General features: G+C 37.0%; 1 protein-coding gene across 3 annotated transcripts in view; it reads left to right on the top strand.

Moving 5' to 3' along the window:
• The window catches only part of COL8A1 (collagen type VIII alpha 1 chain), a 154,863-nt gene that overhangs the window by 89,571 nt on the left and 41,312 nt on the right, over window positions 1-23,980 (top strand). For 2 of the 3 annotated variants that reach the window (XM_086675641.1, XM_086675642.1), the window contains one exon: window positions 8,145-8,264. The exons of the other annotated variant lie outside the window; for it this stretch is intronic. The gene's annotated coding sequence lies outside the window, so the exon portion shown is untranslated. The remainder of the gene's footprint in view (window positions 1-8,144; window positions 8,265-23,980) is intronic. 3 annotated transcript variants of the gene reach the window in all.

The raw sequence follows: 23,980 nt of genomic DNA, 5'->3' as shown, positions 1-23,980 counted from the left end.
TTTCTATCTGTTGCAAAAGTATCAGCAAGATGCACCTCGAATGAAAATATCAGACTATTTTCTGTCAATTATCACCTCTTAAGTTGCACGATGAGGGCCTAATTTTAGGTTTCAACGCATGAAACTTCAGCTCTCCAGTTCTCTGAACTAAAGTCACTATTTCTCAAAATTTTCACACCTTAAAGTGTTAATTTCTCACTTCTACTTTCCTTATTCCAAACTAACAGAATCCAAAGATTTCAGATATACTTTAGCTGTTTAGATCTTTCCAGTCTTTTCCTCTACCAGATCATTTAGATTTAGCATTTTTGAACTGTGTGACATAATGTGTATCTTAAATTTTTTTTTTTCAACGTTTATTTATTTTTGGGACAGAGAGAGACAGAGCATGAACGGGCGAGGGGCAGAGAGAGAGGGAGACACAGAATCGGAAACAGGCTCCAGGCTCTGAGCCATCAGCCCAGAGCCCGACGCGGGGCTCGAACTCACGGACCGCGAGATCGTGACCTGGCTGAAGTCGGACGCTTAACCGACTGCGCCACCCAGGCGCCCCAATGTGTATCTTAAAATAAAGGAAAATTAATGTCTCTACAACCATAATGTACTTAAAAGAAGGCCAGTGATCCAGCAGGCCAGACCTTTAATACTGACTTAGAACAACCTCAAGGAGATTGTATTTTCTCTCTTCTAATTTATCAGGACTTTGTTGATAATTAAGAATTGATCCTGTTTTAGGGGCCCCTGGGTGGCTCCATTGGTTAAATTTCTGACTCTTACTTTCGGCTCAGGCACGATTCCAGGGTCTTGGGATCAAGCCCTGAGTCAGGCTCAGTATGGAGCCTGCTTGGGGTTCTGTCTCTCCCTCTCTCTCTCTCTGCCCCTCCCCCACTCACGCCCTCTCTCTCAAAAAAAAAAAAAAAAAATTGATCCTGTTTTAGTAGAAATAGAATTCTCAATCCTAGTTTTATCTTAAGTTTTTGTAAAAATCAACTGAAGGATAAAGTCATTCTTTGGATGCGGAGAGAAAAGGAAATGGGTCCTTCAGTTCTCCAAACATTATTAATGAAACCAAATCAGATGTACTACTCTGTGAGAAGATAAAAACAGCTTCCAGAAACCTCAGATTGCCTCACCCAATTGTCTTTTTCAAAATCCCACCATTTTTAAATGACTCAGATGCTCAATTTAATAGTATTATTAATCAATGAACATTTACCATGCTCCGTACAACTGCCTAAGTGAGTAAAGTGGAATATTGTGTTGAAAAACTTGAAACTAAACCCTGGGATAATGTCAATGGGATAAGAATAGGTTGTTCCTTCATCTTGCTGATTCCTGATTCACCAATTTTGTTCCCCATTGTGTGAAAGAATAGATTCTGTCTTCTTCTTGCCTTTACTCATTTGTTACACAGTCATAAGGATTAAGTGAAACTGTACAGATAACACAATTAGCAAGACTAGCCCAAAGGACATGTTTAATAAACATGTATTTCCTTTCTCTTCAAGAATCATAAGAATGTGGCCAGCCTGCTTTGTGGAGGAAATTCAAAACTGGTGAGGACAGACTATGTTGAAACACTTCTCCAAACTTGCGCCTGAGTGTCTGAATGTTATATAATTTCTGAAATGGTATGGCGTGTCTATAAATAGCAATTCAGATTTTTCTCATGGATTTTATAGAAATGGATCTCACTACTATAGAGTCTTGTGATCATCCCTGGACATTGAGGCCCAACTGCTAAGGGCTTGCAATCCCCAGAGTGACTGACAAGAGGAACAGCTTTAACTCCCATCCACCCAGCGGGGTAATTAGGACATGTCCTCATTCTAGAGGCTTGTGTTAAACCAGCCTCAAAACAGAAATCCTGTTTTCAACACTTTCAGTGCCGAAAGGGGAGTCTTTTACTAATACTTGTTCCCTATCCAATAAATAAATCACATGTTCTGCAGCAGGAAAAATACTGGTGGGAGGTGTGTATTTTTCATTTCAAAGCAAGGAGCCTGTTGAGTGGTGGTATACTTTGAAAAGCATCTGGTTTGACAGGGGAGCTCTCATCACACTCCTGAAATAATTTTACACTGTTATGATTTTGTTTGTGGTTTTTTTCTTTATTCAAAATTGGAGCAATGTACTTAACTTTAATCAGAACCATCAAAGCTTTAAAAAATGCCCATATAATTTAAAATTTCTGCGTTTTTTTTTAAGTGTCAAATGCTGTTTCTGTTGCACTGCTAAGCTATGTTTCAGAAGTACAGGAAGTATTTCCAGTGCATCCAATGTATGGAACACCTACCATGTGTCAGACCAGTTCTCATTGCAAGGGATGCTACAGTAAACAAATGAAACAAGTTCCCTGCTCTCAAGGAGGGGTGGGGGGAGAGGAAGCATTGGTGTGGAGGCAGATTATAAATGAATAAAATATATAATTAAGTCAGGAAGATATAGCTGCTACTGTGCAATTAAAGAGGATTAGATTAGGGATACATGAAGATGAGTGACTGACTTTGGACTGGATGGTCAAGAAAAACCTCTCTGAGGAAATGATATTCACACTGAGATTTAAATGGTGAAAACCTCAACCATGCACTATTCTTGAGAAGAGCATTCCAGGCAGAACAGAAAAGGCCTGAAGGTGGGGATCAGCATGGTGTTTTCCATTGGGGGAAGGCCAGTGTGGCTGGAGAATAAGGGGCAAGGGGAAGAAGGGGTAGAATCGGGGGAGGGAGGGTAGGCAAAGTAGGAATCATATGGGGCACAGAAACCAAAGAACAAGGTTAGGTCTGTTCTAAGTACTATGAAGAGCTATCAAGTACAAGGGATGGGGATAGGGGGGTAAGCGGGAGCATACCACAATCTGATTCACTGTTTCAAAGTTCACCCAGCTGCTGTGTGGAGAGTGGGGCAAGAGTAGATACGCTTTTTTAATGTTTATTTTTGAGAGAGACAGAGCTTGAGCGGGGGAGGGGCAGATGGAGTGGGAGACACAGAATCCTAAACAGGCTCCAGGCTCTGAGCTGTCAGCACAGAGCCCAACTGGAACTCACAAACTGCCAGATCATGACCTGAGCCGAAGTCAGACGCTTAACCGACTGAGCCACCAGGTGCCCCCAAAGTAGATAGATTTTTAATGCAGTTGGAACCATTGAAGAATTGTATGCAAGAAAATGGACTCATTTGTGTTTGCTTTTGTGTTTGAGATATCTCTAAGGTGTAAGGATTGGACGATGGTACAAAGGGAAATATAGAGGGAGCTAGAGTGGAAGAGATTTCAGTGAATTTGGAAAATGATGTGAATTTGGATATGGAGCTCAGATAGTGTCCTTGGATTATAAGAAAAGAAACAACACTTATTGAGACACTATTATGCTTATTTTTATATATGTAATCTCTTTTAATTATCACTACCGCCAATGGAATAGTTACTTAGCCCCATTTTTCATATATGAAAATGGAAACTCAGAGAGATAAGTAAAATTTCCAAATATCCAGCAAGAGTAAATGGCAAATCCAGGATTCAAAGCTTGGTCTATGTGACTTAAAGCCCTGGTTTTTCCTATTATACTATGGTTTCCCTATGGAAACAGAATTAACAAATTATCTTTGAAATTGTATTCTAAATTTTAAATAACATTCTGTAATATAAAATATGCATATAGTTTATTTTATGGTACTGATTGACACTTAGCTTGTTTCTATTTTTACTCCTAAAAAATAAAACTGTGATAAACATTTTATATATTATTATACCTCATTTCTCATTACTTTGTCACCTGAATTCCTAGATTCTTAGCTGTATCAAAGAATATGATTTTTTTAATATTTGTTTATTTATTTTTAGAGAGAGAGAGTGTGTATGGGGGAGGGGCAGAGAGAGAGAGAGAGAGAGAGAGAGAGAGAGAATCCCAAGCAGGCTCTGGGCTGTCAGTGCAGATCCCAACACAGGACTCCATCTCATGAACCATGAGATCATGGAGCTAAAGAGTCAGACACTTAACCAACTGAGCCACTCAGGCACTTCAAATAATAGGATATTTTCAAAACCCTACTCTTGTAATACCAATTTATTTTCCAAAAGATTTGTGCCATCTGTACCCTCACTTAACCCAAACCAACATTAAATATAATTTTTTACCTTTGCCAATTTGATAACCAAACTTTTAACTCTATTGTTTAATTCACATTTCCTTTACTTACTAATGAGATTGAACATTTTTTGCATATGTTTCAGTCTTTTCATTTTTCTTTTGTGAATTTTATGTTCACTTAATCGCCCATTTTCCTACATGGTGTTACTACGTTTTTCTTGGTGATTTTTAAAAAATTTTTTAATGTTTATTTTTGAGAGAGAGAGGCAGAGCGTGAGTGGAGGAGGGACAAAGAGAGAGGGAGACATAGACTCCAAAGCAGGCTCCAGGCTCTGAGCTGTCAGCACAGAGCCTGACACAGGGTTTGAACCCTTGAGCCATGAGATCATGAGCTGAGCCAAAGTCGGCCACTTAACTGACTGAGTCACCCAGCCACCCCTTTCTTGGTGATTTGTAAGAGCTCTGTATATAAGACAACTATTAACATGGTCTTAAAAAAAATAAAAGACTGTCTTTATCAATTTTTGCAAATAACTTTCCAGAATGTGTTTCACTTTCAAATTTTAAATTTTCATTGTAAAAACATCATACATTCAGGAGGGTATGCTCCACTCATCTGTTGCTGCATAACAAGCCACCTCATAATGTAGTGGCTTAAAACAACAAACATTTTATTTTATCACATAATTGTATGGGTCTGGGCTGGTTGCTTTTTCTGCTCTTACTCCTCACTTGCCTGGCAGATTGGCTGCTCTAAAGGACCCCAAAGGGCTTTACTCACATGTTTAGTGAGCTGGCAAGAATAGAAGAAAGTCTAAACTCTGCCAACATTGCCACCTGGCCCACCAACATGTGTCTGCTCCTGCACAGTGGTCTCAGGGTAATCTCACTTCTTATTTGGAGGCTCAGGACTCTAGAAGGCGGTATTTTAGAAACAAGGAAGCAACTTTGTGGCCTTTTTATGACCCAAGCTCAGAAGTTACATAGTGACATCTCCACTGTGCACCATTGGTCAAAGCAGACACAAATCCTCCCAGATTCAATGGGAGGAAACACAGAAGAGGATCAAAGAACTTGTGGCCATGTTTTCAATCCTCCCTAAAGGCTGGAACTGTTCAAAGAATAAAGCAAACTCCGCTTTACCTTTTAATTTTATTCATGATTTTTAATATGCAACTGGTTTTTCAGTATTTATATAACTTTATCTCTTTTTTTTTTCTTTGTGAGTTTTGCATTGTTTTGTGAGCCATTTTTTTAAATTATTTTCAACGTGCCTGTCCACAAAATCAGGGACATTATCAAATAATATATTTGGAGAAATGATTTTAAGGTTTTTAGATACTTTGAGTATTATGTATTGTAGTCAAATTCACTTAATTTTTTAATCCTTTTCATCCTTAAATTTCCATCAGTGACACATTTGAAAATTCATCTAAAAATGCAGGTTGAACCATACATTTAATTACATAATTGCTGTAGAGGCAAAAGAAAAAAAGAAAAAAAGAGAAGTCTAACTAAATTGTTCTTGCTTAATACTTTGCCACATTTCTGGCTCAGTTTTTCAAAATGAACTAAAATACAATGATCTACTTTAGGCCTATGGAGCTAATCGTCCTTTTCAGGTCTTGCAATCATGTTTAAATATTGAATAATTTCATTCATTTTTATTTATTATTATTTTTTAATGTATATTTATTTTTGAAAGAGAGAGAGAGTGCAAGCAGGGGAGGGGCAAAGAGAGAAGGAAACACAGAATCTGAAGCAGGTTCCAGGCTCTGAGCTGTCAGCACAGAGCCTGACATGGGGCTTGAACCCACAAACTGTGAGATCATGACCTGAGCTGAAGTCAGATGCTTAACCAACTGAGCCCCCAGGTCCCCCAGAATTTGATTCATTTTTAAATGGTAATTGTAGCACTCTTTCTTACAGTGTTTCAACTGGCAAAGAAAAAAGTGTCATCCCATAACAGCAACAAAAAACTAGTAAAGGACATTCTTCTGGCTAATAGGAAAGAACTCATATTAAACATATGTTGTAAACACTCAGTAAATGCTAAATGACAATACTCATCTCACGTTCTAAAAATGCCATTGAGGTCTTTTGGGTTATTTTCTCTGCCTCCAGTATTGCATTTCAAAAACTGATTTTGTCATCTCACTGGGTGCAGGGCTGTGAAAGCTGCAGAGAGAAATAAAACGAGTAAGATGTATGATACACATGTAACAGTGATCAACATTTCTATCTCTTCTGTGTATCTGTCTCCTATTTTATTTTCACCATATCCTGGAAAAAAATGAATTTTGGAAGAAGACCTTGGAAGAAATCTTATTATCTAATACAGTTAGCCACCATGAGGGGAGGGGGCTGTGTTTTATTTTATTTTTTTCAACATTTTGTTTCCAACACAAAGCACTGTGCCCTGCACATAGCAGTGCTCAATGAATATGTATTAAAGAATACTTTGGGCAAAGGTGCAGAAGTGTGTATCAGCCTTTTCCTCCTACCCAATCTGATTGTGAAGAGTTTCATTTTCATGGAAGCCGCTGTTTGTGCAGAATCCCCCTCACATTTCTCTTTATTAACTGCCAATCACACCATACAAGGAATGAACTAGAAAAGTCAAGCCCTTGAGTCCATTTACCATCATTGAACTTTATTATTAGAGATAATTTGAGATCCCATGGCCTTCTAGAGACAAAGCATTCTCAAATCACATATGGCTAACCCAGCCTTTATTTATGTCTGAATATCCACCAGTTGAACCAAAGTTCAGAATGTTGTTATATCCAGCCATCAGGCCTGTGCGCATACATCAGAGCCCAAGACTTGTGTTTTGGGGACACATGTTTTGTAGACATTCAACAGCTAGAAGACATTCAGGTACTTCTTCATTTCATGTTAAATAGAGAATACAGAAAAACTCTAGATCTATATTCTTCACTAGCCACAAGTACACATTTAAATAATATTAAAGTGAAATAAAACTAAACATTCAGTTCCTCAATCATACTAGCCACCTTTCAAGAACTCAACAGCCATATGTGCCTAGTGGCTACCATCTTGAGTAGTGAAATATGTAACATTTCCATTATCACAGAAAGTTTTACTGAATATTACTACTCCAGAATATATCATTTATATCACATTGCAGAAATTTTGAATTGGATACCCAGTTCTGCACTTATTTCTTGACGAGCCAATCTTATTACTGATCTAAATGTCTGAAGTTGCTCCTGTTTAAATCTTATTTGAGCAACAAGTGTAGAGAATATTTCCTAACCAAGTCCTTATGAAATATACCAAAATAAAATAAAGAGTACCTATTATCCAAAACACAGAGTTAAATATCTGAAAATTGATTTTAAGTGGAGAGAAGTCCCACATGATTTGAAAAGTTGAAATTACAGATGATTTCTAAAGTATATTCAGCTAATTAAATTACAGCAAAAGGTCAGATGGAAACCCAAAAGTGTTGCCAAATTAAAGCTCTATCAGATCTGACTTGATAAATAACAAAGAATAATTTCTAACTCAAATACTGTTCTATGCAAATTAGATAGAAATGTGTTGCTGGAAAAGTTTAATTTTCTTAAGTAAATCTAACTTTTCTCCCTCAGGCATTACTTCCTCATAAATTTTCTTCCTCTATAGCAAATGCCAAATCCTTTCTAAATTATCTCAAATGTGTATCAATGGGAATTAAATTAATGAGAACTTAACACATAATATAACCATGAAAAACAATAAAAATATACAATAGATTGCTTATCTGGACAAAAATTCTATATACTGTATGTGTTAAAATAAATAAGTGCATATTTGCATACATAGAAACACAAAAAATTATTCTCTTCTAGTCTGTATACAAGGATCCCTAATATCTCCTAACAGTTCACTTACATTCTGGTAAATAATAGCAAATTTTTATTGAAGTGTGTATTTATACATCCCTATTATATAATTTCACCTTTGATCCCAAAACAATATACTTTGATAATGATTCAGCTTCTTGTTGTCTCCCATTTGAGTAAAAGCATCCTCTTTTCTCTACCTCAGAAGCTGTTCAGGAAGTGAAGCAGCATCTAGTAAAGAGACAGAAATCAGCCCCAGGAGTGCCACAGGAAGGCACAAGAAAGGACACTGGTTCTCGGTTCCTCAGGCCGGCCAAGTCTCAATGTAAGTGTGAGAAGCAATGGAGGGCAGTGCAGTGGCCCGTCCCTGGGTGGTCCATGGGCCAAGTGCAGACGGAAGGATGTTGCTGTCCGGGAACACAGGGGCGGTTGGCAGAAGTGGGGTGTATCCGGCCTGCCTGCAGGTCCTGTGTCCCATCCCCGTCTTCACTGCTGCAAGAGCCTTGAGACCACGGCTACTAATGCCAGCCTTTAAAATCCCCCAGGGTAAAATACATGTGCAGAGTCTGATTCTAGCTGATTTTTAAGCCCAGGCATGTTGAATACAGTCTTAAAATAATTATTTCCATAGGACCTGACTGGGTATCCAAGTGTTCACCAGATGCTAGCAGCTAGATTTTGCAGAGGAAAATTGCTAACTTAAGCTTCTTTTCATGATTCAGCAGAGGGTTTTAAGTAATAAAAGATCTGGAGATTTGTAAAATAAATAATTCCAGTGCAAATGGGAAAATTAAAATAATCTTATCATCTCCCATCATGTCTGTATGTGCTTTCCTACCATTATCGAATTACTCTTAATTGGGCCAAGTTTGTTTTTGTGTTTTTTTTTTTTTTTTTCTGGCTGATACTTTATAGTTTTAAGTTATGAGCTGTAATGAATAAATGATTCCTTTCAGATGACTGAAGTGACATATACTAAATTTTCCTAACAACAATCTAGGATCTATGAAACAGAGCGTGATATATCAAGTACAGTTTTATTTATATTCAGTATTGATATATCCACAATTTAAAAACAACAGCATGCCAGTACTTCTTATTCCTTAATTCATCACTTAGTAGAAGCAATTAAAATATAAAGCACATCATTAGCTTTTGAACTTCAGTTGGAAAGAAAAATACCATTCATTTCTGAAGAGTAGACATTATCTCATAGTATCCCCAGCCATCCTATGCTTATTACCATTGCCTGGTCTTAAGTGTGACTTTTGGACACCCAACTCATTATTTCCTAATATTCAATAGTACAATGACTTTTCATAGTCTATTTAATTTTATTTAGTCATTTAAAGAGTAAATAGTTGAGATTCCTCAGATTCTTACATTGTGCTCAAGGTGTACTTGAACAAAAAGAAAAAGCACAGCATCTGGCCTTAATGCCACATGACCACATCCTGTCTAGAATGAATTCATTCAGAATTTTTGAAGAAATGCAAGTACATTAATGATTTTCCTTAGGTATCATATTTTTACTACAGGTACCTCTAATTATTTTGGCTGGATTCCATCAAAGCCAGATGTTAATCAAATGAAATATTTATAATGCAAAACCATTGAATAAAAAATATATGTTCGTTTAAGCAACAGCTTATAGGACTGAAACCAATCGTGTATTTTGGAAAAGCTGATGAAGGAGGTATGACTCTGTTACATTCATAATGTCAGGGTAAGGCTCTGAACTCAATCCAGAGAAATTTTATAATTGTTGCAATCAACTACAGTCTCAGCTTCTGGATTTCTTGTAACAAAATCTTGCTGCCAAGGACATTGATGGGCTCACCCAGTAAAAAATTACAATAATAATGTTAAACTAAATCATAAAAATGCAGGAGGTGGTTATTATAGGGCAGAAGAGAGGAATTGCTTGTAAAGTTATAGTGGAAATATCAAAAATACACTTTATTGAACTTTTTAAAAATTAAGGTTTGTTTTTAAACTAGGGTGCAAAAGCAATAAAATGTAAAGGTTACACAAAAAATGATTTCATTCAATCGTCAACAGCAATGATTCAGCAAATGAAAATAGAAATTACATTTATTCAGCACAGTCATCAAGTCAGCAGACTTGAAGCTTATATATGATAGTTTTCTAATAAAAATAACCAGTTGAAACTCATTTTTAAGAAGGAATTTTGACAGAAAAAAGAATAAAGAACTTTTGAATGTGTCTCTTCTTAGTGAAAATGAACTTGGTTTGTGCCTAATTTCACATAGTATAAAGCTCTAAATATTTTGTGTGGTTTTAAAGTTCTATGAAGAAATTCATTTGAAAGGAATGTAGAAAATAACCAAAAAAGTGTAAATATGAAAACCACGATTGACTTCCAGTTAGACAAATGGAAATCGTGAGAGCTAATCTGCTGTGTGCCCTTCAAAGGTAAAGAATGTCACTTTTAAAAATATTTTTGTGTCTGTTTTTTTTTTAATTTGTTTAAGTTTGCTTATTTTGAGAGAGACAGAGAGAGCGCGAGCAGGGGAGGGGCGCAGAGAGAAAGAGAGAGAGTCCCAAGCAGGCTCTGCAGGGTCAGCTCAGAGCCCAGTAGAAACTGTGAGATTATGACCTGAGCCAAAATCACGTTGGACGCCTAACCGACTAAGCCATCCAGGCGCCCCTTAAAATTATTTTTAAGTAATCAGGATTTATCCTTCAGATCATCTTTTCACTTTCTGAAAATATAGATTACTGAATCATATGTCACAGACATTTTGGTAGGTAATTTCCGTATTTTCTTGAAGTTAAATAATAAATATCTCTAAGTGACAATTATCATAGAAATAAACTCCTTTCACTCATTGAAACACCTGATGTGCCTTTTACACACAGTAAGCACTTTAATAGTATGAAGTGAACTGAATTATTCACACTTTTGTTTAGAGATTAATGTGTCTCTTGGATTCACACTAGCAAGGTGTCTCACACATGAGAATTAATGAGCTACATCGGTAACCAAAAATATCCATGGAAAACGTGCTGAATTGATCCATATCTGTTTTATTAATCAGGCCCACTACAGAAGGGCTTTCTTGTGGTTGTACTATATTTGGGAGATAAATCGAGTGGGGAAACCACAGTTCAATTTAGAAGTTGTTTGAAACATTGAAGAATGTGGGGGTTTATGTTATATGACAGCAATAAAGTCCAATCCTTAACGGTCGTAATTCTGATTTATAAGTATATAAATATCCTGTATGTTTAATTTTAACTTCAGAGCATTATAACAGTGGTCAATAAGACCCTATTTAATATGGATTTACTTCTTACTGACACCCTCTTCCTTTTTTTTTTTTTTTTTTTAATAAAAAAGGCTTGGGGTTTGTTTTGTTTTGTTTTGTTTCTTAAAGTTAGCTTGGTACAAACAGCCTTTAGTTGAAGCAGATGGCTGGAAATCAGAAGCCCCAGATTCTATCCTTGATTCTCCTACCAACTGGGAATGTGGCCTTGGGCAAGTCATGAGAGTAAATCTACAATAACAGGAGTAATAATGCCTTACATATGTATGGTGCTTTATGATCTAACAGAGCACTTTCACATACAATATCTTATTTAATCTCCACCCAGCCTCCTATGAGGAGTATGGCAATTATTAACAACCTCCATTACAGAAAGTAGAAATTTGAGACCCAGAGACACTAAATCACTTGTTCACAGTCACTTCAATATCCAATGTCACAGCCAGGAACAGGCACACATGATTCCAAGCTGGTCTTTGTCTTTTTACCTCTGCACCACACTGCCGCCCTCTGGTGCCTCCAAAGCTGAAATTACAAGAGCAGCACTGCCCACTATGGTAGCCATGAGCCACAGGTGGTGATTGAGTGCTTGAAATGTGGCTAATCCCAGTTGGGATGTATTATGAGTGTAAGATACATGTGGGATTTCTAAGACTTTGAATGAAAAAAGAAAAAAAGAATGGAAAATCTCAATACTCTTTATATTGAGTGCACATTAAAATGATAATATTTGGGATATCTTGAGTTAAATAAAACATTAAATTAATCTCACCTGTTTCTTTTAAAATTTTTTAATGTGGCTACTAGAAAATGTGAAGTAATACATGTTTCTCATTGTTTCTGATGTTTGAATGGCTTGCATTGTTTCTGTTGGACAGAGCTGGACTAGAGAATTCCATTGTTCAGAGTTTTCACAGTACTAGGCTTGTTTTTGCACCTGTCTTGTTGTGGTTGAGACAAATTTCCAAATATTCTGCCAGAGTTAGAGCAATGCAGATTCACATCATTGATTTGATCATTTTCATATATCTTCCACATACAGGGGAAAAACCAGACTTCATTAGTTGATGCCTCAAATTGCTCATTCATTGAAAAGGGTCATGTTAGACTTGCTGGATGCTTAAAAGGCTTGGAGTAAAAGTACCATGGAAAGAACTATAAATTATATTTATGACTCTGTAACACACTTTATTTTAAAATATGTTCCCATTAAACATTATGAGTGAATGAGACATTGGAGTATTAGGTGATATAGGCAATGTAAAATAGTAATTATATATAAATTTAGTATAAAATATAGTATATTTTATTCCCCCTACCAACTCTTTAAGATATTTTATATATAATCCCTAAAGAAGTAGCTTATTCCCATTTTGAAAAATCTAACAGAAAGTCCTCAGGAAAAAACAGGTTCTTTTTAGGGAGAAAAGTATATATTACAGTAAAAAATAGCCCAAATCACTGAAAGTTAACATCTACTTGGCATTGATTATGTGCACTCAGCACAATGCTGAGAGTTAAACCAAGATTATCTCATTTGGGGATTTGAAAATTAGCAAAAGGGAGCAGAAGCTAAACTCTTAACCATTGCTGCTTTTTACTGCAATGCTATTTGAAATCACAATGCAACCTATCACAAAAGTATTAAAATATTTGGAATTGATTCCATTTAATTCATTTCAACCCCACAAATGTTTATCCAGCAAACACAATGGATCAGGAACAGTTTTAGACATTGAAGGCGTATCAGATAATAAGACCAGAGCTCTGCCCTCAAAGAGTACACAAGTTGGTAGGCTTGTGAACATGTTTTTGAAAAATACATACTTATAAATAAGATGATATGAAGGAGGAGTTACTGTTCACTTTCTAAAGGCAGCAATAAAATTGTTACCTTACTTATGTTACGATATGTTCCTATATATTGTAACAGAAATGTTTATGGCTCTGCTGGCAGGTATTGAAGCTTGTCTATTGTTTATAATGCAAAGGTTTCATGTTAGAAACAAAAAACAGGGGCGCCTGAGTGGCTCAGTCAGTTAACGAGTTCATGAGTTCATGAGTTCATGCAGAGTCAGTCTCCACGATGGCAATGAGGAGCCTGCTTGGGATTCTCTTTCTCTCCCTCTCTCTCTCTGCCCCTCCCCCACCTGCACTCACTCTCTTGTGCTCTCTCTCTCAAAATACATACATGCATACATACAAACATACATACATACATAAACTTTAAAAACAAAACAAAAAATAACAAAGCCTCCAAAACAATGTGATATGAATTTCAGAGGTATGCTTTCTTCTATATATTATACCCATTTAGAGGAAAGTGGGTTGAAACTATCTTAAATACATTCTAGAAAAAGGAGGATGAAAACAAACAGAAAGGAATTGAAATCAAAATGGCACTGAAAATGACAAAACTGAAAACTAAAGAATTTTATAACTTTTAATACAAAGATAGTAATATGTTACCTTTGAAGGTAGAGATTAAAAATTGTGTAACTTAGCTAATTATATATTAATTTTTAAAAGAAGGTTTCAAAATATAATGTAGAACTTGTTGCCAATTTCTTAATGTTCTTGCTTATGTAGAAGAAAAGAAAAAGAAAAAAGAAATAGCCAACTGTGTGTGGCAGAATTTTAGGTGTCTCTATGTCTTTATTTACACTTTTCTGTAATAATTCCAGAATAAACACGCATTGCTTTTATAATAAGTAAAAGGAAAAACTTTTGTAATCCACTCCAAAATTGACTGCAATCAAGACAGGCAAAAATCGTATCAGAGGAGTGAAATGCAAATTTTCTTCTCAATCACAAAATTTCAAAATAATAACACATTTCATAGGTTCTCCTTTCAGGGATTATTGCACTTCCTTTGATTCAAGGTAAAGCAAACTGTGGACTATTCAAGTTCTCTAGACAAGAAAGGTGAAAACTGAGTTAGGTTTTCTCGATTTTCTTGAGACAGTGGTTTAGCCTCCACTGTGAACGTAACTGTAAAGATCAAGGTTATAAAATGAACTCTAAGTTGTTATTGCAGCAATCAGAAAAGCAGAGCATCATATAAGATGCACCTCTTCCACCTTGAAACAAATTGGCCATCCATCATTTTCAGTGGCATCTGCTTCAAACTGGCCTTTAGTTCTTAGCCTGGAGATGTATAAAATGCCATATGGGAATATATCGTATAATCACCTCTTTGAGCTGGATAAGGTCTTAGTGATCCTAAAAAGGGAAATGTAGAGCTATTCTAAGCATCCCAATTAAAAATTCAGGGAGAAATATTTGGTTTGATAACTTCTTTCATGGAAACAACACGAAAATTTTACTACAAAGAAAACTCAGAAATGTGCTTTGTGTGCCATTTAATCATTAAATCATAAATCCACAGACCATTAGAGCTGAAAGGAGACTTCTAGATTATCTCATCCAATACCAATATTTTGTAGATGAGAAAACTAAGGAGCAGAAAAATTAATTTCTCAGGAAAAAGATGAAATCACTGAAAAATATCACAAAGAATCCAAGAATTTCTGGAAGCTTACCTAGGAACAGCTAGGTATTCCAAATCCTACGAGAACTTTAAAACCTGAGTTTTTGGTTTGGTGGTGGGTACTCGTATACAAGGAAGGAGAGATACTAGGATCGACTAATATCCATATAATATGTGAAAAGCACATTCATAGTGAATGCTTATACAGCAAAAATAAAAAATATAACAAAGCCAATGATAGCAGACCAGATCATTCACTCGTTACTTAGCTTCCTTTCTTCAGTGAGTCAAATAATTGAAATGAGCTTTTCTTTGCCACTTTTCTGATACAAATAATCTATTATCATGAGAAACTGGCTACTTCCACAGTTTCTGATAGACCAGAAAGTAATGCGACATTCAATCCTTGAGTTAAAAAAGACAGGCTGTCAAAAGCCTCCTGATTTTATGCATTTATGAAAAATATGCTTATAATAAAATTTTATTATTAAAAACATATTCCTCTCATCTTCAAATTATATACTTACTATACGTTATATACATTCTGGAACAAGTAAATATCAAGGCTCTTTTTCCAAGTTCAATATCTGGCCAAGAAATAGAAATAGTAACCCTTGATTTTAAGGAAAATAGAACAGTACATGTGTTTTTATTGTCATCTATAAAATAGGAATAGGAGTAGATTCTCATAAAATTGTTTGATGATTAAATTAATAGTATATGTAAAATGTTTAGTGCAGTACTTGATACACAGTTAATATTCAGTAAATGTCAGCTATTGCTAATAGTAGTAATATTATTATTATTTCTGACATGACAATTCCTCCACATACATACTTCCCTCAATCAGACCAATCTCTTGTGATTCCCCACAGTTTCATGGCCCCATGCCCTTGCTTATGCTGATCTCTCTTTTTGAATGTCCTTTCTTTGCTTCTCCTGCTGAACTCCAACCCATCACCCAAAGTTTAGCTCTGGAGGCTCCTCCTCTTAGGTATCTTCCCTAATCACTTCACCTGTGTTAGTTGCACTCTTCTGATACCCAGGGTACCCTGCACATATGCCTCTCCTGGCCATTGAGAATGTGACTTTTTTTTTACTTGATCCTCCCTCACTTCCAACACACACACACACACACACACATGCACGCACGCACACACACACATGCACGCACACATACGCACACACTGACACATAGAACTGAAAATGCATCACACTCCATTTTTTTTTATCCCTGTAGACATGTCAATTGAATGAACCCACTCCTGTATAAAAAGATAAGTTAGTTTTCCTTCATGAGTAGGGATTGGTCTAGAATGTGTACCTAGTGACCTTAGTTTTGAGGGGAAAATTGGGTAAGGGTGGGAATAGCTGGGAGATGCACCTTGGAAACCCTGGGACCTGGTTCTGCCACAAACCTAACCCTGTGGTCTTCAGCTCATGTAACTTCTCTGGACTCAGTTACCTTCTCGGCAAAATGAACGGGCTGTGCAAAGTATTCTCTGAGGATCCGCCCAATGCCAACATTTATATGATGCTAAACATTGGTTCATCTCAGTGGTTCTCAAGCTTTAGCAGATATCAGAATCATCAGGAGGGGCTTGTTAAAACACTGATTCCTGGTCAGCAGGTCTGAGATGGGGTACTAGTTATTTGCATTTTAACAAGTTCCCAGTTGATGCTGACGCTGCAGGTGGAAGGACCACATTTTGAGAACCACTAATTAAGCTTCTAATCTTGTGACACTGTCTCATAGTCACCTTGGTGAGAGCACTCCTGATAATGCAAATTCACAGTAGGATGGAGGCAAGTGAACCCAGGCTTCTGTGAGGCTACCATCAGGAGGACTGAGAGCCTGTGGGTGAGTCCCGGGAGAGGACTCAGAAGGCAAACGTTGCTGACCGTAACAGTTTTGTTTAAGGCCCATCTTGTGGGGAAGAGGCAGCCTGAGTTCACAGTGCTGCATGCGAGGCACAGAAAATAGATTGTGGGTTTTGACCCATCCACTGAAACCTGCTGCTGCTCAAGTCACAATGGATTACAATTGCCATCTAGTGATGGTTTTGAATTACTGCATCTAGAAACAACAATGAAATGCTGCTTTCATTTGGACACTGCTTTTTTGTTATGAAACTATATTCAAGATGAGAACCCCTAAGAATAAGCTCTAATGTACTCTGGCATCATTTACATTTATATCTAGATACTATGCGAATAAACATGTATATGTTTATTACTTACTGTGTACTAGGCACTGCTCTAACACTTTATATATGTTGTTACACACAGCAACCCAATGAGACAGATACAGTTATTATCCCCATTTTTCCAGAAAGGAAATATAACTACAATGTACAAAAAAATTAAGAAACTTGCCTGAAGCTGCACAACCAGTAACGTGTACAGCTGCAATTGAACCTAGACAGCTCCTGGAGAGAGATTACTCTAGCCAGCCTCTCTTATGTTGGCAATTTAAAATAGTTACCAAAACAATTGTTACCTGTAAATAGTTATCAGGCCCAAGCCAATTGTCTGGGGAAAAAACTCATAAAATACATACTGAAGCAATGAGTTTTTTCTGATTCTTCCAAATGAAATCAACTGATGTAAATAAAGAAATGCTTCTACCCACCCAAAGACATTGTCATGCAACAAAAAGAGCAACAATTTAGAATCAACTTCCAACTTGTTATGCAACCTTGGACAACTTGCTCAACCTCTCTGGGCTCCACTTTCTTCATCTATAAAGTACAAAAAAAAATGTAGTTTACATTCTTTGGGGGTTCTTTAAAATCAGATTGGATTTTAGAGTTAAGAGTTATCCAGTGTGTGTGATCACAAGAGGAAATGTGGAAGCAATGGGCAGTGATCAGTTTGGTTTTTCTTAAATGGTCCTACATGTGGAAAGGAGCCAAGACAGAAGATTTGATCTTCTGATCTACTGTCCAGCAGTGCTAGCAGTAAATAGTAACACTCATGGCATTTGCAGTGAAGTAGATCAATGCTTCACTTCTCTTCCTGGATGCACTTGCCTGTGTGCCCGAACTCTGCATCCCTGCCTGTTCCAGCCTCCCAAGAGTCCTCACCAAAGGGCAGGAAACTCACATCTTTGCTGGGGGATTGAAGTTCAACCCCCTTCACTTTAAATTCTGTGATCAGAGATTTGCTTGGATTTAAAAACCTGGTCCCTGCTAATCCTTTTAGCTTCTTATCTAACACTTCCATTACTAAACCATTTCTTACCTCAATAGGCCAAACAGTACAGAATGGTTACCAAAACAAAGTACTAACGGTTTCTTTGTATTGTGTATGTATAATATGCTAAGATAGGCTGATATAAAGATTCTTGATCATGAAGGAAAATAAACATGTAGACAGAGCTCAAGGAATAAAGGGGAATAATTAAAATATAGTAAAGTAAAATATCACTATCTCACTGTAATAGATTTTTATCGCATTCCAAGTACAGTAAAACTTGGATTGCGGTAACTTGTTCTGCGAGTGAGTGTTCTGCAAGACAAGCAAACATTTCGAATAAATTTTAACTTGATAAATGAGCAATGTCTTGCAATACAAGTAGTATGTGACGCTGAACACCACATGATCACAACTGAGCCAATGGTTCTGTCTCTCTCTCTCTCTCTCACTGCGGGATTGTGGGTGATTGTCTCCTATGTTCGGATGCTTGGTCTCAGGCCATGGTATTTGGCAGAAATCAGTGATTTTTCAGGAAGTTAGAAGATACCCACAACTAGCACTAGTGTATTTTTCATTGCTTCAAAGCACCTATGGATAGTCCTTTGCTTTTCCATTCAAGGGTAAGCTTAGGAATGCTTGCTTCATTCTAGGTCAGGCTGCCTGCAGATAGAGACCCTTTCCTCTGCTGCCTTATTGTCAGTTACATGAAATACAGTATATGATAACAGTTGTTAATACTGTAGTCAACATCCGTGTGAGCATATACAATGGCCCCCATGCAGAAAAAGACTCCTTTGAGCCAATAAATAACAGTGATTCTGTTAGTGATAGTGAAAGTCATCCAACACAATAATCCTCCTCTCTTGTCTCCCTCACACCAGCCATGAAGGTTTTCAAAAGTAAGTGCAGGTTAATTTATTTTTGCTTATATTTTGTATTTTCTTCATTATTTCTATTATATTCAGTATTGTAATCATTTTTATATGAATATTTTTGAGCTGTGGAACAAATCATCTGAGTTTTCATTATTTTTTACGGGGAAATTCGCCTTGATACACAACTGCTTTGCATTACTAGCATATTTCCGGAACGAATTATGCTTGCAAACCAAGGTTTGCAAATATATTTGCATATATATAATGATCATAGCAAACTCAGAATTAGGCTAGGTAAGTGTTATTATCAACTTTATTTGAGCAATGAAGGAAATTGAAACAAATTTTAAAAAGCTTCAAAAAATAAGTAAATAATTGAGGGTCCATATATCCCAATTTTTAGTCTATGCTTGCCCCATAATTATAGTTTCTTTTAACAATAAAACCTTGACACAAAATGACTACCTTGTGATACTTTGAATTAAAAAGATTAATTAGAAGATTAATTAGATCCTAAGCATAGTAGAAAGTCTACATTAATTCACTCAACAAACATGTATTGAGAATCTACTGTGTGCCTGGCACTGTTTTAAGTGTAGGGGATTTAAGGGTGAAGGAGGTCAGAAATGACATTCCACCTTCAGAGCTTACATTCTATCTTGTTGAAGAGAAGACAATAAACGAGAAAACAAATAAATATGTAATACTGTGTCTAGTAATAAAGAAAAACCACGACCAAGAGAGTTGAGAGCATTGCTTTAAATCAGATGATCAGGGCAGACCTCTCTGAAGAGGTGACATTTGTTCACACGTCTGAAGGAGGCCAATTCATGTAGAGATCTGAAAGGGAGTTCAAGCAAAGAGAAGTGAGTGGAAAGTCCCAGGGCTGGGAGCCAGTTGGGCTTGTTCCAGAATAGCAAGGGGACCACTGGCCTGAGCACATTGACTAACAAGATGGTGTCTGGGAAGAGGGCAAGGCCATAGTATGCATGCCTTGCAGGCTGTGGAGGCAACTCAGAGTTCATAGGAACTTCAGTAGGGAGGCACAGGAGGGTATTGACAGGATGTCTTTACTGGTCTACATCTTTAAATCATCATTCTGGTTTCTCTGGGCAGATTAGACTCAGGCCAAGAGTGGAGGCAGGGACTCTAGTTAAGCTACTGTAACAACAGTCCAGGCAAAATATGATGGTGCCTTAATAATAGTGGCTCAGGATGTATCTTTATGGAGAGGTCCTAAAACTTGTTGATATATTGGCTAAGTGAGCAAAGGATAAATCAAGAACATCTCCTAGGCATCTTAAATAGTCCAGTTCATAGAAGCAGAAACAGAATGGTGATTGCCAGGTATTGGGGGGAGAAGGAAATGGAAAGTTGCTGTCAAATGCATATAAAGTGTCAGTTATGCAAGATGAATAAATTCTAGAGATCTACTGTATCACATTGTACTCAAAAACTGCAGTAACTCTGAGAAACTATTTTCTAGGGAAATAAAATTAGTTTTCAACATTATCTTGTGAATCATGCAATGTCATTTAATCATAGATTACATCAAAACTTAAATTTAAAATGTTATGCATTTACCAAAAACAATTTTTTTAATTTAAAAAAGGGCTACATAAACTCTCAGAATTTTTGATGGGGGAAAAAAAAAGAATATCTCCTAAGCTTTGAGCCTGAGCAACTAGATAAGTAGTAATATCATTTTCCAAAATAGGGGAGCCTGAGGTAGAATTAGTTTCCTAAACCTTGTAACCTTCTAATTACACTAGTTAATCTGATTTCAGAATTTTAAATTCAAGAATCATTAAGCTACGTTACCACTTTTGAAAGAATGAGCCATGTATAGCAACAATGATACTCTGCTATCACATGGAGTCCCACTCTGAGATAGAATTCTAAACTAGACAAGCAGCCTAAGCTGGTGTGATGTTTCTAAATGTTCTTTTGTAAAAGAGTTTCAAAGACCCATGACTAGAGAATTATGAAATCATGCCTTCTGTTTAGGACATGTTTTATAAATATGAGTAATGGAAGCATAGCTCTCCCCGCTCTCAAGAAGTACAAGGTACAAGTCCACGGTTCATTTCAAAGGAATGTTAAATATCGGCCTGAGATTTATACTCTTGAGAAAGAAATGTTACAGTGGAATCAGGGAAGAAATGTGCTGGGTTTGAGCCAGTGGCTCTTTTGTGGGAACCACAGTCTTGAACACGCAGGCAGCTGTGTTGTACTGAGCCCGGCCTCAAAAGTTTGGGGACAGTGTCATCACATCACCCATGCATGATTGATAAGAGCAAGAAAACACTTTTGGAGTACAAAGACTTAGCCAAAGTCACCAGTAAATCTGAGATGGAGCCAAAACTGAGTAAACAGTAGTTTTTAAATGGACACAGAAATTTTTTGATTCATATGCAGAAAAAACAAAAGGGACACCAAAGTCCAAGGAAATGTAGTTCCTTTATCAGGCCCCACTTATACAGAGAGAACAGCTCCTTTTCAACATTTTGGCTTGTCTGATGGATACTAATGAGCTCTGATCATTTGTGTAGAAGAAGAAGCAACGAAATTTAATAGTGTATAAACTATATAAAGACAGGGGCCTGTCTTCATTATTGTGTGTCCCCAGCAATTGCCACTGTACTTGGCACATACTTAGCACTGAACAAGTCCTCGCTGAATGAATGAATGAATGAATGAATACACAAAAGCCTGAATAAATGATTAAAGCTAAGGAAGGAAAGGAATCTCTTCTTTCTATTTGTATATATATATGTATATATTTGTGTATATATATATATTTATATATATATACACACATATATATGTATACATATGTATATGTATTTGTATATATCTATGTGTGTGTATATATATATATATATATATATATATATATAAAACCATGTTATCAGGTAAAACGTAACCAAAATGACAAGAGGGAACCATTCTTTTTTTTTTTTAATTTTTTTTAATGTTTATTTATTTTTGAGACAGAGAGAGACAGAGCATGAACGAGGGAGGGTCAGAGAGACAGGGAGACACAGAATCTGAAGCAGGCTCCAGGCTCTGAGCTGTCAGCACAGAGCCCAACACGGGGCTCGAACTCACGGACAGTGAGATCATGACCTGAGCCAAAGTCAGACGCTTAACTGACTGAGCCACCCAGGCACCCCAAGAGGGAACCATTCTTGTCTAACACACTCTTTTCCTCTGATGTAGCAATTCAGTTCTCACTGCCTACATAGTTATATCATTCACTGACATTGACTGAATATTAACAGATCTTTATCTCTATCTTTCAATGGTTTTTATGTGGTCTACATTTCCCACCTATTCTCTGTACTCTTTGGTGAGGGGATTACCAGCCTGAAGAGTTAAACAAAAGGTTGAATAATTGACAGGCTGCAGCTCCAGAACTTGATTTTTGTTTTGACCACCCTCTCAATTCTAAGATTCTTAGCTCCATGTCCAAGACTCAAGTTTGCCTTAAGCTTACATCAGTTTAATCACCCTTACCGCTTCTGACCTCCTGCTCAAGGGCAGCCTTTTTTCCATTGTCATCATTCTATCTGGCCATAGCTGTTGAGTAGCTATGGATGGAAATGAGTAAAGGGAGAAAAATAAGAACTTAAAAAAGAATTAAATGGGATTCATCCATTCCCAGACCAAACCCTCTATAGGAGAGTATTGGAAATCTCATCTACAGCATAGACTGGCCTAGGATCCAGTCTGGGTGTTAGAGGCTATTGGCACTCCGCCTTGAATAAATGAGCATGAACCTGTCCTTGTATCAAATGTTCTTCGAGATCCTTGCACCTAAGCTTTTTTAGAAGTGTATATAAGTCATTCTAAAGTGAGAAAATGAACAGGATACACTCTAGTAGAAATCCAATGACAGATAATAAAATAACTCTTTCCCATCTCCCTTTTTGATGACATTACACTTTAAAAATAGGTACATGGTGGAGCCCAAGGGAGGAATTTCAGTAAGGCAAATTTACTTACAAGTAGAATTTCTTCCAGAATACAAGAGCCTTTGGCAAACATTGGTTGGCACATTCTTCCTAAAAGGTAAAAGCCATTTTTTTTGGCAGGTTTTAAGTGACACTTAAGAGTGTCAGGCAAACCTTCCAAACCGTAGCCAAAATGCAAGTTTATCCAAAACACACAGCATCCCCAGCCAGCTCAAGATCAACAAAAAAAGTTAGGCCTAACCATTACAGAATGTTAATTGTGAAACATAATTCCTTGATATTTATGGCTCCATAAACTGGGCAAAGCTACTGAGTATTAAGAAGTATTCTGCAATGGAGCAATTGCTTACCCTTAATGCTATAACATGTGCTATATTAAAGAGAACCACAAGTTGGTCACACTCTATCCATTAGGACATGGTTCTCTACTTTTAGTGTGCCTAAAAATCAACTGGAAGCAAGCTTGTAGAAAAATGTGGGTTTCTGATCTGGTCCCCAAGGCTATCTAGTTAGGGTCTGTTGGGGGAGGGGATTGGGACAAAGGAAGGCCAGTGAGTAAGACGCACATGGTCTGTAAACCATACACGGATTGAGAATCACTTGCACCAGAGTCTGAAGTGAACACCCGAAAGTTGGGAGTCTCCGTGCAACTCTTTAATCCTTGCACCCAGCACTGACACTGGAATCTGGGAGATACTCAATGAATTTTTAATGAATGAAAAGCAGTTAACATTTATGAATGCCAGGCACTGTTCTAAGTATTCTACACATATTAACTCATTTAATCCTCACAAGAAGGAACTATTATTAGCCTTGACACTTGCTTGGCACTCTGCCTGCACACTGTCCAGAGTGTCATGTGGCTGGCTCTTTTGTTACATTCAACTGCTGCAGAAGAGTCCCCACCCGGACTGCCTGTCTAAAGTTGCATCAATGCCACTCCCGTCCAGTCGCAAGATCCTGTTCCTTTTCTCTATAGCCCTTGCCTCCATCTAAAACTATCTGGTTTGGTTTATTGCATGGGTCCCTCCACTAAGATATAAACACCATGAAAACAAGAGTCTTGCACCATGAAAACAAAATCTGTCACCGTATCTCCAATGCCTAAATCACAGTAGACACCAAAGAAATATCTGTTAAATGAATACATTTGACAAAACCATAATAAATGCAAAGTAAAGGAGTTGTGTTTGCTATATAATTTTTTAGTT

This window comes from Puma concolor, chromosome C2 (assembly GCF_028749965.1).
Source record: "Puma concolor isolate L17-30 chromosome C2, mPumCon1.1.hap2, whole genome shotgun sequence".
NCBI classification, from domain to species: Eukaryota; Metazoa; Chordata; class Mammalia; order Carnivora; family Felidae; genus Puma; species Puma concolor.
Note: the sequence above shows the minus strand (reverse complement) of the source record. Positions and strands in the feature narration are given on the sequence as shown.